We start from the raw sequence: 17138 nt of genomic DNA, 5'->3' as shown, positions 1-17138 counted from the left end.
TGCTCTGTATCCATATGTCTCTTTGCAAAATGAATTGTTTCAAAGACAGAATCCAAGGTTCCTTCCCCTTTTTTACCACCGAAGTCCAAAGATTTGAAAGTCTAATCATAGACTTCCTAAATATTTCAAAATGACATAGACAGTGACAGAACTATGGGGGGGAAAAGACCCCTAACCGTGAATGGCTTCTGTGATTTCCATATCAAATGTCAGAAACAATCAGTGTCTTGGATATGACTTTGGAATTTGTAAAGATGTTGATATTGTTCTTACAGAAATAGTTGCTGTGCTAGTTAAATTCCACATCTGGATTGTAATGTCACACGCTGTCTTGCACTAAGCATTTCAAGTTAGAATATATTGTGACTGGGTAAATAATGTGGTTACGGTGACATTCTTCCCTAAAAGATTAATTTAAAACACTATGTACATGCTCCATAGGTCCACTTATTTCATAGATTATAGCAATGATTTATTTGTGATTCTGCTAGCAAGGGGGAAAACTATGCAAAAGTCTCAGAGCTGTAGACTGAAATAAATAATATGTCATACTTGTTAAACATCGGATAATGCAAACCACGGAGATTATATAGAGGAAAGGAACTGGAAGACTGCTGAACATTTAGAAGCAGAAACCAGATATTTTGGAGTGAGAAGGGGGTGGCAGACTTCTCTTCTCTTCTTGTACTTCCACTCAGGTAAACAATTAAATTATTGGTCTACAGTGTCGCTTATCCTATGATTTTCCTTTCTATTTTATGAATAATTCATGTACATAAAATGAAACTCACCTGTAATATCTGCAGAAGATGACCAATGATGCACCTATTGGCTGCATGTGCAGATACTGAAGTATCTGCATATTGACTTTTAGGATGCAGTTTCTATCCCTTTTATGTTGCAGGTATGTATACACAGACTGGTAGGACATAGGGGAGCTCATCAACTGATTGATGAATGATAGGAAGGGACTGAGAATCCCTGATCATGATTTCAACTACAGCTGGTCAAAAATGGTAAAGAAAAAAATCACACACACACAAAAATGAAGTTCTTCCTATTTTATAGAGCTTGAAATGCAATGATTTTCCACATTATTTCACATTTGAAATTTTAATTATGAGGATTTTTACCCATTTAACATCACATGCAGTAAAATGAATAATGTCCAGGTAGGTGGGTTCCCATTCCCCATCTTCTTTTTTTTCCATAGTCTTTTTTGTAACTTATTAAAAATAAAAAAACTAGAGAGTAAGAAGGAATAAGAAAAGTTGGACTCTCCCTTTCCTTCAAAATCTCTTCTTTGTTATTCATTTAACAGTGAAAAAGGGGAAAGCAGGAGAAATGGTGGGAAAACAAACTTATAGTTTTTCTCTTTGAATTTTTGCTTTTAGTGAACAGGCCAAATCTTTTATAAACATTGGTTTTGATTTTGAAATGAAAAGTTTTGCTCAATTCTAAATACAATAGTATCTACTCTTGCCTGTTGGAGATGACGTGCTTTTCGGAATGTAATACTCTGACAACTCTTATTTTAATCTAGCAAAGCATTTAACCATGCGATTATTCTAATAGGACTAAACACCTGATTAAAATTAAGCATGTGTTTAAGTGCTTTCCTGGAACGGGACAAATAACTTTATGTTTTGTAGCTCTTACTCTGCTTGGCCATGATTCAAGTGTCATGAAAAATTGTCCCTTTTTCACTAAGAGAAATTTTCCCTAGACTATTGTAACTTCATTTCCCTAGTTATTCTAAGTTGTTGCTTTTGGTCCCTGAATTGACACTCTTTCCAAACTCATCTCTCCTTGTACTCGCCCTCTAAACAAAACTAACTGCGAAACATACGCTTGTTTCTTTTTGACTGTGCACTGGTGACTGCATTTCTCTCTTCATCTATGTAGAAACCAAATGACTTGATTTTCTTTCAAATTGATATTCCAAAAATGCCTTTTCCATAAGATTCTTCATTTAAAAGGAATAGACTGGAATAATAAAAAAAGCACTCATGTCTTTTCTATTAAGAACATTTTTTTCACACTTGACTACAGTATGTGTGTTACTTTCCTTGAGCTTTGATAGGTTGCCTAGGTGTTTAAAACGTGATAATGCTGGTCTGCATTTACAGGCTCATAAGATGAATCCAGAAATAGATAAACATTGACTGGGGATTTCCATCCCCTTAGCCAGCCTTTCAGAAAGCAGGAGAATTAAACAATAGTTTCAGTGTGTTTTAAGAATAAAAAAATCCTGGACAACTGGACTTCAGCTCTGCTTAACCTGCAGTTAATTTTGGGTATGGAAGATCCAAGCAATTTTGGCTCTCTTGTTTGGTGGAACAGTGCAATCAATTTTTGGTGGAACACTCCAATCAAGTCTTCTGATAGGAAAGCTTGTGATGGAAAAAGTGATTATGTTGTGCTGTTTTTAAAAAGCTCGCAGATTTTGTTTGCAACATTCCATTGGGAAGTCTTTGCTCATCCTTGGCCAATTAGGTAGGGTCTATGTTTTCAGTAAAACTTGCTTGCTGTCTTTTGCCATGTCCTTGCCTCATCATCTGAGAAGGTGCAACTGCAAACCATTATTTTATACTTCCATGACTTCATGATAGATGTTTGGCATGTGATATGAAAACAATAAATTTAAAGCTTTTAAATTTAAAAGCATTTTGCTTTTCTCAGTCTTTGGTAGTTAGAACTACAGCAAAGTTTCTGAGGTTTTGGAAGCTTTCTCCTCCTATGTACTGCTAGCTGAACTTTAAATTTTAACTAAAACATTTCAAATGTGAGTGCTAGTTAGAGGGTATGAGCTGCTTTCCAGTGGGAGAGAAGGGTGCTTATCATCCATCAAAATCATTCACTGTTGGTTTCACAGGACTTTGAATCAGGCCCACACTATAGATTTAGGTGCCCAAATTTAGGCATCCCAGTCTGTGCCTTAAATAATTTGCCCAACACTACTTAGGAAGTCTCAGAATAGATCTGTGGTCTACTGAGTCCCAGTCTTGTGCCTTAGCTACATGATAATCCTTCTCTTTGTTATGTAGAGGAACAAATACAATCTTTATACCCATTGCTCATTGACTTTATGAGTGAGAAAACATAATTTGGCCAAATGATCACTTTGCAATCTGCACTTATAAACTGCCCTTGATTAAAAAGAGAAACTTCTAGGGACATCTCATCAACATGGTTAGGGACAACGCTAGGACTCCACTCACCTAATGTGAAAATGGATGGACCATTCCTGCCTGATCCAAATATCCCCTTGAATTTATTGTGAAACTTGGACAAGCAAGGAGTGGGGCAGCAGCCAGGGACCTCCACCTAACACTCTTGTGAAAGAAAAATTAACTCAAGGCAAAACCAACACTTGATATTCATTATCTGTTGACTAGAACAGTGCCCAAGCATCTCCTCATGATCCCATACACAAAAATTACACAGTCCCAGATGGTTTTTTCCCTCAGTCCTTTGATCATCAGTCCTATCTGCTCTCCTAGAACACAGGCCCAGGTGAGAGCTGAATGTTGACCAGAGAAACTCACCTCACTCTGTTTTACTATAGGAGAGAGCTGTTCTGCTCAGAGTTTGGCTCCCCACTCTGGTCATGTGTTTCAGGGAGGTCAGGGAGTGATTATAGTAAGAGGGATTGATAGAAAGAAGCAGGCCAAGTGATGTGAGGTGTTCCCATGTTGCCAGCAATCAGTGTGGTGGAAGGAGAAAAAAACCAGAGGATACGGGAAGGAAGAATCAAAATGACAGAAAAATAAAGACAGAAGAAGGAGGAAGACAAAAAGAAGGGAGAGCAATACAGCAGAAAGAATAGGCTAAACAGAGAACAAACAGGAAGGAACAGAATTGGGGATGGGTAGGAATCAATTTTGAAGGAAGAATACAAGTTGAACCTCTAGTCTGGCACTCTCTGGTCAGGCAACATCCATGGTCTGGAATGATTTTAGTTACACATGTCCACTTATCATGAGGGTGGCCAACTTTTCTGTGGTCCCTTACAGTTTGTTTACAGCCACCAGTCCTGGCTCTCAATATTCTGTGCTATTATTTAGCTCTAATTTACCCCAAATGTCTTCTAAGAGCCCAGTAAGCCATGGAAGTGATGGTTATGCTAAGAGACAATACTGACCTTCTAGGGTTCTGCAAATTCTCTGGTACTGCACCCATGATAAGTGGACATCCGTCTAACTAAAATCATGCTGGACCAGGGATGTCAGACTAGAGAGTGCTGGCTGAGTTCAACCTGTTTATCTCATCCCTATTTACCTCTGTGAATTCTGTGATTGAACAGTTAGCATTAGCCAATCAGACAATTTTTCACAAGGAGACACTGTCAGGCTTTATACTGAACAGAATGAATGACTAAGAATGATTGTTCAGTGCGTGACATTAATTTAGTCACAACTTTGATAGCAAAGCCACAATCTTTTGTGGCAACACAATTTTTACCTATAGAGCATCTCCATTAGAAAGAATATGGAAATTGTGCACTCTGAGGCTAATAGGGAATACTGTTAACAGTGGTGCACATCATGTAAGGAAATTGAAAATTAACTTTCTGTAGAATGAATGATCTAGTTATTCATAATGATGAAAAAAGATAACCTAGGTTTGATTGGCCTTGAAACAATGGAGCCATCACAACCAATTTCAGACTGGACATGGAATTTGTGCTGCAGCAGAATTTCTCAGGTGTTTTGAGACAGTCCAGTATGTCATTATGCTCAGCCACAACCCATGACATACATTGTTGAGAATTTCAGAGCAATTCATCTTCCTGACGGTCTTTGTGTCTTGAACTTTGTTGACTGGATTACATCTGCCCAATTAATGTAAAGTAGAGTGTAGGCTATCAAACACATGTTCAGATGTGCTAGCCTACATGCATCATTTCAGCCATTTTAGAATAACTGGATGAGCTAACAAGACTAAAAAGTAGACAGAGACATAGGAACAACCACTTAACTGAATACTTGAAAAATGGTAGGTTGTCAAAGATCTTTTCTGTAGTATTATTCGGACTCAGGAGTTACCAGGTGGCATACAGATGAAGTTTGCGGGTTCTGCTTAATTAACGAATAGGGAGTTAGATTTTGAGAAGTGGTCATTGTCAGTTGGTATGCAAATATTTGCAGAAGTTTAGTATTAACTTTCAAGTTTGTTTCACGGCCTGAGTATGCTTGACAAGAATAATTTCTTTTATCTAGCTCCTATGTGGCAAAATGTTTTATTAAAAATGTGGGGGGGTTTTCTGTGCTGAAGTATAGAGGTTAATGTAGCAGAATTGATCATTTTAATCCAGGATGTAAAGCTGCAGTATATACTGAATTATAGTGCATACTGTATGCTAGCACTTCATACTTTGATAGATCATATTAAAAGTTCATTGGTGCACCAGTGACGGGCACTGGTTCCTCTGGAGAATGGTCATTTTAACTACCCCTCAAGCTCTAAGGATTGTCTACACTGTAACTTGACACCTGTGGCTAGCCCTTGACAGATGACTCAGTCTTCAGGAACTGTTTAAGGGTGGTGTGATATTCTAGCTCTGGCTGCAGCCTGATCTCTACAGCCCTCCTACTTGCACAACCCTAGAGTCTGGGCTCCATCCCCAGCCCAAATGTTTACTCTGCAATTAAACAGACCCTTATTTTGAGCCCCGCAAGCCTGAGTTGGCTGACATGTGCCCAGGGCCTGTCGATAGACATCACTGGGCCTTGGGCAGTGCGGGAGGGGCATGACTTTGGGCCTCCAGAAGGGGCAGGATCTGGGGAAGAAGGTGTAGGGCTAGTGGCAGCCAGCCCTCAGCACCCCCCAGACACCATGCTGTTCCTTCTGCAGCTAGCCCTCAATGCCGCCCAGATAGTACCTATTTTTATTTATTGTGAGAGTACCGCATGTTAATAATATAGATTTTTTTAAATGAAATCACTGGTCCTGGTGCATTACTCTGTGAAAATGGGATGCACTTGTCCAAAAACTTGAATAGGTATTTAGTGCCTAGTGGATTTTGATCATTGTTTGGTTTCTGATTATTCTTTTAAAGATGGATTTCTCAGTTCTTTTTCCATAATTTTTTATAAATGCCATGGCCCAGTAGCAGGTTTATATATTTATTTTATTGTTTCTGGTTTTGAGGGAAAGGCTTCAAAATAATTTCCTAAAAATCGAAGGGAAATCAGAAAAGAGGGAAATGAAAAGTGGGCTGTCATTTCTGCCAGCTGGCCACCGGTCAGTCAGAAGTGAGGCAGCTTGTACAACCCATCAGAATGCTGGTAGTCAGCCAGCAAATTACCAAGCAGGCTATCCAGATGCCAGATGGAATAAACTAAAGGAAACAATCATGTTGCTGGTATTTAATATGGGATACATTTGACTATTTTAGATATATTACATTGATATTGCTGTCCATAAATTGAGAACGGCTGTGGCCGGAATCTAAGCTATTTTATAGTCAAATAGTTGATGTTAGCAATTTCTGTGGTAAAATATTTGTTAGGTATTATTTTTACTGATTTCCAGATTTTTCTCCTCGTGGTTGGTAAGTTATGCCACCAACGTTCACTTTGTATGACTGTCACTTGGGCAAGTCTTATACTTTTAACTTTTAAAAGGACGTTGACAAACTGGAAAGGTTCAGAGAAGAGGGGAAATAATGATTTGAAATCTGCAATACCTGATGCACAGTGAGAGATTGATATTCCAATCTATTTTAATAAAGAGAGGTCTATGCAGTAACTTTAATATACCAAATACATACCTACATGGGGAGAATATGTGAAGTACAAACTCAGGGGATCTCCTTTCAAACTTTTTAAAAACATTTTCTTCCAAAATATAGCTTATATTTACTGTTTCCATCTTAGAAATCCCAGCGTATGCCCATAACAATCAACTGCTTTTATATTTTTGCAAAATATGCCCATTTAAAAAAACAAAAAAGCCAGAACAAACAAAAACAAAGAATTCAACCATAGTGAATCACTGCAAACCACAATTATTCCCAGGGCAAGATTTCCCAGACTTTTTACTGATTGCTCATTTCTCTGCACACACGACTGTTGACCTGGTTTATGGTAAAATGTAAATGCATAGATAATAGTTTTCATGAAATCATTTCCCATCTTCTTTTCCTCCACTGTTCTGAAGCATTTCAGTGTACTTGTTAATGACTAGATGAGTATGCTATATGAGCATGAGTGAGGAGAGGTAAAGGTTTGGAGTCTCAAAAATATCTCAGGGTATGTCTACACTACAGAGTTAATTTGAAATAATAGTCGTTATTTCGAATTAACTTTAATAGCTGTTTACACATACAAATCACTATTTTGAAATAAATTCGAAATAGTGGAGCCCTTATTTCAAATTAGGTAAACCTCATTCTACGAGGAATAACACCTAATTCGAAATAGCTAATTCGAAATAAGTGCTGTGTAGACACTTATTTCAAATTAAGGGTCCTCCAGCCCTTCCCAGTTCCCCCTGGTGGCCACTCTGGGCCAAACCAGGAAAACTTTCTTCTCCTCTCCTAGCCCTGGAGCCCTTAAAGGGGCAGACTCTGGCCCCAGTGCCTGTGCCAGTTGCCAGCCTGCCAGCACACAGCCAGGAGACCGTGTACCTGGCACACCATGAGCCAGCCAGCCGCTGCCACCCAGCTCTCCACCACTCCCCAGGACTAGGCTGGTGGCTCCCAGGAGCCTGCCAGGGAACTCAAAAGGTGAGTGCCTTCCTGGTCAAGTACGGAGATTGTGAGCCTCACTGAGATTTAGAGGGAGGACTTCAATGCCCATGATCTCCACACTAGGTACAGGAATGCGGCCGTCTACAGCCGCATGGCTGCCAGCCTGGCCACCAGAGACCACATGCGCAGCCAGGAGCAGGTGCGGACAAAAATTAAAGAACTGCAGCAGGCCTATGCCAGGGCCTCCCAACCAGGGGCTGACCCGGAGGCCTGCCCCTACTATGAGGCCCTGGACAGTCTGTGCCCTCCTGGTCATCATAGACTTTATGCCCTGCTGGAACCGGTTTCAGCTGCCCTTAAATGCAATCCAGTGTCCAAATAGCAGTGTGGACGTGCTATTTCAAAATAGCAAAACACTATTTCAAATTTGTTTTTGGGTCTAGATGTGTTATTTCAAATTAGCTTATTTCGATTTAACTAATTCGAAATAAGTCAATTCGAAAGAGCACTGTAGTGTAGACATACCCTCAGAGATAGGGGGAAAAATTCCCGTCTAAAATTAAATGGAAAAACTCAAAATCTTAAAAGTTTCCATGAATGGGAAATTGAAAACAATCAGGTCAATTAAAATGTGGGTTCAATAATTTCAAATTGATTTTTGAATGTCAACCGTTTTTAATTTTTTTAGTGTAATACTTAAATATCAAAATGAAAAGTCTTGATTCAGAAAACTAGATTTTTTCATTTTGTAATTATATTTAATCATTGTTCGAAGTAGGAGTTTCATTGAAACATAACTGCAAACAGTTTCAGTTCAGAAGAATTCACATTTTTTGATAAAAAATATTTTGTTGGAAAAATTCTGGACCAGTTCTGTATCTTAGAGCCTTGGGATCCCGCACTGCTAGGTGTCAACCTATGTCTTTTATTCTATCATTTCATAAATTCTCACTTTTTATGAACTAGATATAGTCTCATTCTCTTGTGAGAACTAACAGGTGTCTGAGTTATCTGGGAAACTCATCAGTCCCTAGCCTTTACGATGAATGGAGGCACAGGTGAATCTATTTTGTGCTGAATTGTATTAGTCTCAGGTTCCAGTAGAATGTTGAGAAGAAGTTGACTTACCACTTTTTTCTCTCCCCTGAGGGCCAATAGACTTGCCAGGCACCTGGGCAAGGTGGGTAGGTGGTCGTGCAGGCCTCTCCCTTTCCCCTGCCAGCCCTGAGAGCTGCCTGGAGTTGAAGCATTAAGAAAACCATCAAATACCCAAGACATGAAATAATATTTTGGGAGTTGGCAACAGAGTGACATCATAGCATCTCCCTGGCATCACTACCCAGAGGGAAATCATACACCTCAGCTACGCTTTATGGGCACGTCTATGCTAGATTGAACTTAAAGGGTGACCCCCTTGCTGCTGGTACTCCTGCTCCTCACAAGTAGTAAGGGAAGCTGAAGGGAGCATTTGCTCCTGTTGACCTCCCACTGTGTGGAGAGTGCAGAAATTTAATGTAAGGTATGTCGACTCCCACTATGAAATTTACAGTAGCTGTAGTTGTGTATCTTACTTTGAACTCCCCATGTACCATGGACCAGGCCTGTATTCTTTAAGAGTAAAAGACTGCAGGTATGTCTATACTACCCCGCTAGTTCGAACTAGCAGGGTAATGTAGGCATACCGCACTTGCAAATGAAGCCCGGGATTTGAATTTCCCGGGCTTCATTTGCATAAGCGGGGAGCTGCCATTTTTAAATCCCCGCTCGTTCGAACCCCGTGCCGCGCGGCTACACGCGGCATGGAGTAGCTAGTTCGGATTAGGCTTCTAATCCGAACTAGCTGTACTCCTCGTGGAATGCTTGCCCTTTTTTCCTTTCTATTTGTCCCAAGTAATCAATAGGTTTCCTGGGCTCAGTGAATCCTCCCTATAGGGTGACTGCTTCTCAAAATCTATAGAACCACCCTCCTATCACTCTCTGGTCTGATGTATATTTGTGGGATTTCTTATTCCTTCATCACAATTGAGAACACAAGCTTATGTGTGGGATCTCTGTAAATAAGGGACTGAGTTTTCTCAGGATCTCTCTCCTGTACGTCCTGCTGCTTTTCTTTTTTGAAATTCTCACGTGTACTTCCATATTGTGTTACTAGTCCACCTCTTCAATGTGTGGTAAACAATCCTTTCTGGTTTCTCCTGGGCTACTTTCAAGGTCTGAAATGATAGTTAGCACTTTGTATATATAGTTCTTTTCATCTTCAAAATCCCTTCCAGACATTAATTTATCCTCATTACACTCCTGTCAAGTAGGTAAGTTAGTATAATGATGTCTTTTACAGACAGGAAATCAGAGGCAGAAAGGTTAAGTGAGTTGTTCAGGCTCAGACAGTAGGTATCAGAGTTTGGGTTAAAACTCATGGTATCTGATTCCCCCACCTGCATTCAAATCACTAGACAATCCCCCTTCCTCTTCTAATGTTCAAAAGTTATTGTGCACAAGTGCTCCCAAAATTCATTTTTCTCTCACTTAAATTCTCAGTTGGTTTTAAACAAGTATGAATAGGCTCATGAGTAATTTGGCAAAGCTTTAAAAACTTTTCATTAAAGACAACCTTATTCACTCAAAGGGTTTTCTGGAAGTTGTCCCAGCTCTATTGAGACCATTTAAAGAATCTCCTGTACTATAAAAGGATCACGTAATTCCTATGCCTTGCATCTTGCAATAGCACAGATAGTTCATTACATTAACTTTAACACTCCTTCCAGAATTCACATGGGGAATCTCACAGGACAACAGTTACAAAAGACATATACTGAGCCACACTGTGAGTAACTTACATGCATTTTAAGCAAAGCTCAGTAAATAAGGTCTAATAAATGAAAAGGGGGGCTGGATGTCTGAGTAGCTCATAGATTCACTGTAGTCTACTATTTGTACAATTTGCATCCATATGATATAGTCATATACTGTACCAACAGGAGAGACCTTCACTGAGTTTGTAGATAGAATGAAAATTCCTATCAGGGCAATGCACTAGAGGCACTGGTACCCTTGTTTCATTTTGCATTTTCAATCTCACACTTAGTATTGAATGTTTTAAGTGTTGCTCAAGGGGTGCCCAAAGATTGTGATGGGCACACTTTTATGTCCCGTAGATGAATCTAAACAAATAATTTGTGTCAAAACACTTGCAGATCTCAGTAAATCAGCACTGGCCACACACACACACACAAATGCCTACCAAATAATCACATCCTTGTTTCAAGACATCCTTTTTATTCCTTGTCAAGAAGTGCTTATATTAGTAGTACCAATGCAGAGCTTGCCTTACACAATGGAGGGAGAGACCACCATAATGCCAGTAGGATTTTAAAAGATTTATTTTCTTTCTTTGCATGTGTCAGATTTCACATATTTTAAGGTTCTACTGCTTGGAAAGAGTGCTCTGTAAAGCCTTTCCCCTTTTCTCCTCAGAAAACGTTTTTTTTCTGGATTACAAAGTCTCTCTGCAACATCAAACAGCCCTTCATCCCCAGCAGCCCAGCTCCTTACTTTAAATATAGCCTTGAATTCCTGCCAGCTGCATACCCAGACCTCATATAGCAGTCTGCAGAGGAATTATCTTTCTGCCTTCACTTGGAAGCATTGAGGAAGTAATCGTGGGGTAACTGAGGAAATTTCATATTTTGAGTTCTAATGTTTAATTCAATCTCCGTTCTGCTCATTTGGCCCGATAGCTGATCTACCAAGAACTGCTCATGTAAGATATTTTATAACTCTCTGTGGTTACAAGGAATCAAAATTGTATCTCAAGAGGCTCAAGCTGAAGGTGGTTTATTCTATAAACTTCTCTAGGTCTCCAAATCAAACAACAACAAAAAACTCTGGTCTTACATACAGTAGTTTTTCTGGATCAGTAAAAAGGGTTTGGAGTGAGGAAGCTGTTTTCCTTTCAGGATGTGGGGGAGTGGAGTCATGGGGTGTGAGGGCAAAACAATTCCATGAGAGTGGCTATTAAAGAAAAGTTCATCTTATTGGCAGGAGAGAATTATAAACAGAACAAATATGTCAGTAATAATAGTGCTCGGTGAAATAAATGTAGGTCATAATGGCCTTGAAATTGTTTTTTTCTGTTTGGAAATTATTTGTGAATCGACTTAATTTTAGCTTATTGGTTTGTTTGTTTGTTAAACCAATTTGAATAACACTTTATGTTAATTTATTTTTGCCTATGGGCTATTGGGGAATTATTGGTCATGCTCCAAATTCTCTCAAGTTAAATAAATACAAATAAGTATCTGGAGAGTTAGTCTCTGTGTCTTCAACTGTTCAGCTATAGCACATGCTATGATTCCTGTGCTGAAGACAGGACAAGGCAGAAAATCAATGAAAAGTCAAGAGAGCAATGTTAGTCCTTTTGTTTAGAATTTTCCTCTGAACATATTTCCATGAATATTCAGAAACCTTTTGCTTTTCACAAATATTGTGATGGGGGAAGAAAAAAGTTTTCAAACTAGTTTTAGCAAATAGCAAATACTCTTGACATGAATTTGCTTTTCTAAATTATTCACCCACTTCAACTTATCTAATATGTATGTGGAGGTTCAGAAAAGGGAAATCTTAGAATCACAGAAACATAGGGCTAGAAGGGACCTTGAGAGGTCACCAAGTCCAGCCTGCTACACTGAAGTAGTAAACCTAGATCAGCCCTGACATGTGTTTGTCCAACCTGATCTACCAACCCAAATTTCCTTTGCTGCAGATGAAGCCTATTATTTCTTATCTTACAGTCCTCAGGTCTTCCCTAGTCTTTTCTCAAGACTAAACATGCCCAGGTTTTTTTTTTCAACTTTACCTCATAGGTCTTTTTCAACTTTACCTCATACCTAAGTTCCTAACTTTTTTTTTTTTTTGCATTTGTCTGGACTTTCTCAAGTTTGTCCTCATCTTTCCTAAAGAGTGATGCACAGAATTAGATATAGTACTCTTTTTGAGACGTCACCCATGCAGAGGAGAGTGGAAAAATTAGTATATATATATCCCAGCAGAATATTAGCCCTTTTTTTAGAATTGCTTCACATAGTTAATTCACATTCATTTTTTGTTCCACTATGATGTCCTTTCAGTATTACTACCACCTACCCAGTTATTCCCCATTTTGTAGTTGATTTTCCTTCCTAAGTGTAGTACAGTACTTCGCACTTACCGTTACCGAATTTAATCTTGTTGGTAATACAATCTGTTTGTTCTTGTTGATTTCAGACCAGTTCTTGAATTTGTCAAGGCCATTTGAGGTTTCTTTCTATTCAGAGTAGAAATCGCACTCCCATGGAATGGGATAAAATACCACAGCTGATCTTGTGACAGGCCTTTCGTATGGCTGCTCATGTACTCCTGGACAAGAATGCTACTGTCCCTTTACCATTTGTGGATAACCAGTTCCTCCAAGCAGCTGGAAACTATGTGCTTATAGAGTGGAGGCATTGGTTGGAAAGAGTCTAACACACCCAGAAAATTCAGTGTATTAGCCTCTTTGTTGAGCTGAAAGTAGTGTCTCATCTGAGATCAATAGGCTGTCCTTTGGCTTGTCCAGAGTTCCTGCAGCTATGCACTGGCTTGGCTTGGTTTTCTCTCCATGCTATGGTTGTGGGGCAAAGTTGCAAGCAATAACTCATGTGGTGGAAGAGTATTCACTGAACATTTGGTGGGTGGTTCACAGCACCTTCTGTCCCTACAGGCTATTCTCTGTTTATGCAACCTGGAAATTAGGCTCTGCACCTGCACATGAAGGGAACAGTCCTTTGGATATCATGCTTCACTTTCTCGAATCAATAAACTCAACAAGACAGTGTGAAGCGAGAGGGGTGGCATGGCCTTATCATAGTCCTTTCCTGTCCTCTTTGGGACAAAGTGACCCCCAAGGGGGATCAGTTCCTATGCTCCCTGAATCCAAGAGGCAAATTTATCCCTGGATCTTGTGAGAAATATCGAAAGGGTAGGAGGAAGACTACAACAAGGGTCTGGGACAGACTGCCAAATACAACCCCCTCCTATTACTGTTGTGAAAATAGAAAGTAACGAAAAAGCAATTGAATGCTCTTCAGACTATCCATGCAGCTGCAAATACAGAGTTTACTAGAAAGGTCTGTTTTAATAGTCTCATAGAAATTAATGGAAAAGACTTATTAGGTCATCCAGTCCATCTTCCTGCCAGTGCAGGATTGTTCCCTGCAGTGTAATTTCTGGTGCTTTGTTCAGACTGCTTAAAGGACTCGTGAGGTTTATGGCTTTGGCCTTTTGACAGTACTCACTATATTGAGCTTTCTGATTGTTTCAGAAGTATGAGTCAGAAGTAGATGGATTCCACATTCTCTAAGTGCTTGAAATTGGAACAGAAACATTGCAAAATTATTTAGAATTAGGATTGTGTGACATTTTAATTAAAACTGCTAAAATATACAAGGCCAAGGCAGAGCTCTAGTAGATGAACTTTTGCAGCTGACATTTTTTTGAAACACAGACTAATGTTTGGCTTTTGTAGTAAATGGTGCATAATTTCTACACTAATATAATCTTTCATATCTCCCTGGGTCTCTCTCATATTTGTCTGTCTCTCCTCACTTCTCTGCCCTTCAATTATTTCCATTTAGTCTTTATATTATCTCTATTCTTCTTTTTGGTTTGTACTGTTCTTTAATTTTCTTATCAACTGCTTTCTGGCCACCATGTATACACTTTCTCTGAACTCTTGTTGTTCTCTTCCATGTCTTTCTCTGAGCATTTATGCTTTGGGCTCTTTTCCTTTCTTATTTCTCTATCTCGTCACTTCTTTTTTCCCTCAAATTCATCAAGGAATGGGCATCTTTAAACTCTACTGCTTCATGTCCCAGGAGTGATGGGACCTTCAAGACTGCCTAGCTTATCTCTCTAGCCCTTTGCTCTTTGGAACTAGTTCCTAGGGAATACTGAATCCTTCAAAGTTAGCCAACTCACTCACCTGGTCCTCCTCGCTTTCATTTCCCCTTTTCTTGTCTGATATTTTGAAACTGGCTAATTTATCCAATATTCATGTATTTGAGGAGACTCACCCATAGTGATATTAAATGCTTCATACTGCACTGAATTGGGGGATTCTTACATCATTAGGCAGGAAAATCTGTGACTTTTTCAGTTTTAAGTAAAAATTCCATTAATTAATAAGACATTAAAATGCAGTCATTAGATATTGTCCCTCCCCCCATTTAACCTGTTTAGTGTTTGCAAGTTTCTAATTGAAAATGAAATGACTTTATTCCAAATCACCATAAAAAGGTTTCTGGCAGAAAAAAATAGGTGCTAGTTGCTGCCAGGAAAGGGCTACTTCACTTGGTTATTGATACAGAACTTATTTACTTTGCTAAATTAGTCCAAAACCAATCTTTCCTGTGATAGAGAAAGAGTATAACCATATGAAAAGAGGGTTGCAAAAGAACATCAAGATGACTGAGAATTTTGTCTTTAAAAATAACAGTGTAACCAAATACAATGTCCCCTGGCTATAAAAGTCCATTGTAATTACATATATTACAACTTGACATAATTAATATATAAATTCTAAGTTTTTTGTCCTGTAATGTGCAATGTGTGGAGGTACTACTGCACTTGCAAGGCACTTCAATGAAGTAACTACATCACTCTGTCTGCAGGGTGTAAATTGTGGCTCCTAAATTGCTTCCCTAAAGAGGGCCAAATTTACTCCTGTGAAACTCTCCTGAAATTAAACAACATTGTTTATCATAAACCTCTAACACACAATAATCAAAGGCAAAATGTGGTTATTCAGCAATGGAAACCAGATATTACACTGCAGGTAAAATGTGCTCCAGTAGTTGTTTGGTTTTTTTCCCCCCCTGAACACTAATTGGAGAGTCTGAAGTCTTTTTATTTAGCTCAGTTGACATGAAGCCCTAAAACCTTTTAAGGAAGAACAAGCAATCCTAATAAAATCTCAGGCTCTAGAAGTTGGCAAGATGTTAAGGTCCCCAAATACCTATCCACAAACAGTGTATAAATATAGTACTCCCCCTTCCCCTATTCCAAATCCACAGGAAAAAATCACCACTTATGGAATGGGAATGAACAGATTGTGTTACCAACAAAATATTATGCAAACTGGGTGCAAACTGTTGCATCGGTGGAAGGAATTAAAGCAACACTCAGAGCCTGTCTTTGGTAAATGAAAAGATTATACTGGTTAATCCCACCATAAAGCATCACTGGCTAACTCTTCTATAAAGCATCCATGCCTTCAGAGAAAAATTTTGAAAACTGGTTGTAATTAGAGCCATAAGTCATTTTAGTTTTGATGCTTATAGCAAGGAGATAATCATGGTGCTGGAATACTACTTTTGAGAGAAAAAATTAAGTAGGAAAAAGCTTTATGGTTTGGCATGAATACCTCTAATTCCTGAGGAATAGGCAGCATATAGGATTTTATTACCTCACAGATTAATGAAATTTAATGTGACGAATGCCATACTGTGGTGACAGTATAGCGTCTGTGTTCATGAAATGGCAATTTTTCTCAGTAACAACCCTAGTTTGGGCCTTTTGCTTTGTGTTCACTGCAGATTTAAGCCAAAATGGCTTTTAATGGAGGGAAAATATTGTTTTGATTAAAACGAAGCCAGAGATTAAATTTAAAGGCGCGGTTCAAAGGTAGCTATTATATTTTTGGCAAAGGCATTTCCTTCAAATTTTAGCCCTTATTTAGAAACTGCTACAATTTTATTCTTATCTGTAGGGAAAGAAAGAGCCATATTGGAAATACTCCAAAGTAGTGCTTAGGGTCTACTGAAAGAAAAGATATTTCCTTTTAGGAACATGGAAACATAGACGTTACCACAGTGGATCAGACCAAGGTCATTGCAACCCTGTATCCCATTTCTGACAATGGCCAGTATCACCTACTTCAGAGGAAAGTGGAAAAACCCACAAAAGCCAAACCCTGGATGGCAGGTTGAGATAATCTGTCCCTAACTTTAGGTCTCATCCTGGTCACTCATAATTAGAGATTGGCTTAAATCCTGAAGCATGGTGGTTAATACCCCATTTATAATTAATTATAACTACAAATATACTTTAAAGCATATAAAATAAAATTTATCAGGAAGGTAGGACAGGAACTTCTATTTTCCCTGCATCAGAATAGCAGAGCGAAGGGATATTAAATTAAAACATGGGAAAATCAAAAGTGACAGAAAAAAATACCTTTAGATAAGATAGACTGAGAACTAATTGCCAAGATTAGCAAGATTCAGATTGGATATTTATAGGCTATAATCATGTCCCCTCTTATATTTTGTCATATCATCAGTAAAAAAAAAAATCAGCTTTTGATATTTCTTTTGGTTACATATAATTATTTATTGGTTTGGTAAAAAAGATGCTCAACAGGGTATAA

At 38.7% G+C, this 17138-nt stretch overlaps 1 long non-coding RNA gene across 7 annotated transcripts in view; it reads left to right on the top strand.

The window, feature by feature from the left end:
* Window positions 1-502: 502 nt before the first annotated feature.
* Window positions 503-17138, top strand: part of LOC112547230 (uncharacterized) — a 218742-nt gene continuing 202106 nt past the window's right edge. For 6 of the 7 annotated variants that reach the window (XR_012904119.1, XR_012904117.1, XR_012904120.1 and 3 more), the window contains exon 1: window positions 503-698. This is a non-coding gene — a long non-coding RNA (uncharacterized LOC112547230). Of the gene's footprint in view, window positions 699-11068; window positions 11457-17138 lie in introns of those variants that run through there. The other variant, XR_012904121.1, reaches the window with a different exon arrangement.

This window comes from Pelodiscus sinensis, chromosome 5 (genome assembly GCF_049634645.1).
Source record: "Pelodiscus sinensis isolate JC-2024 chromosome 5, ASM4963464v1, whole genome shotgun sequence".
Lineage (NCBI taxonomy): Eukaryota > Metazoa > Chordata > Testudines > Trionychidae > Pelodiscus > Pelodiscus sinensis.
This window is presented reverse-complemented; position numbering and strand designations above follow the sequence as displayed.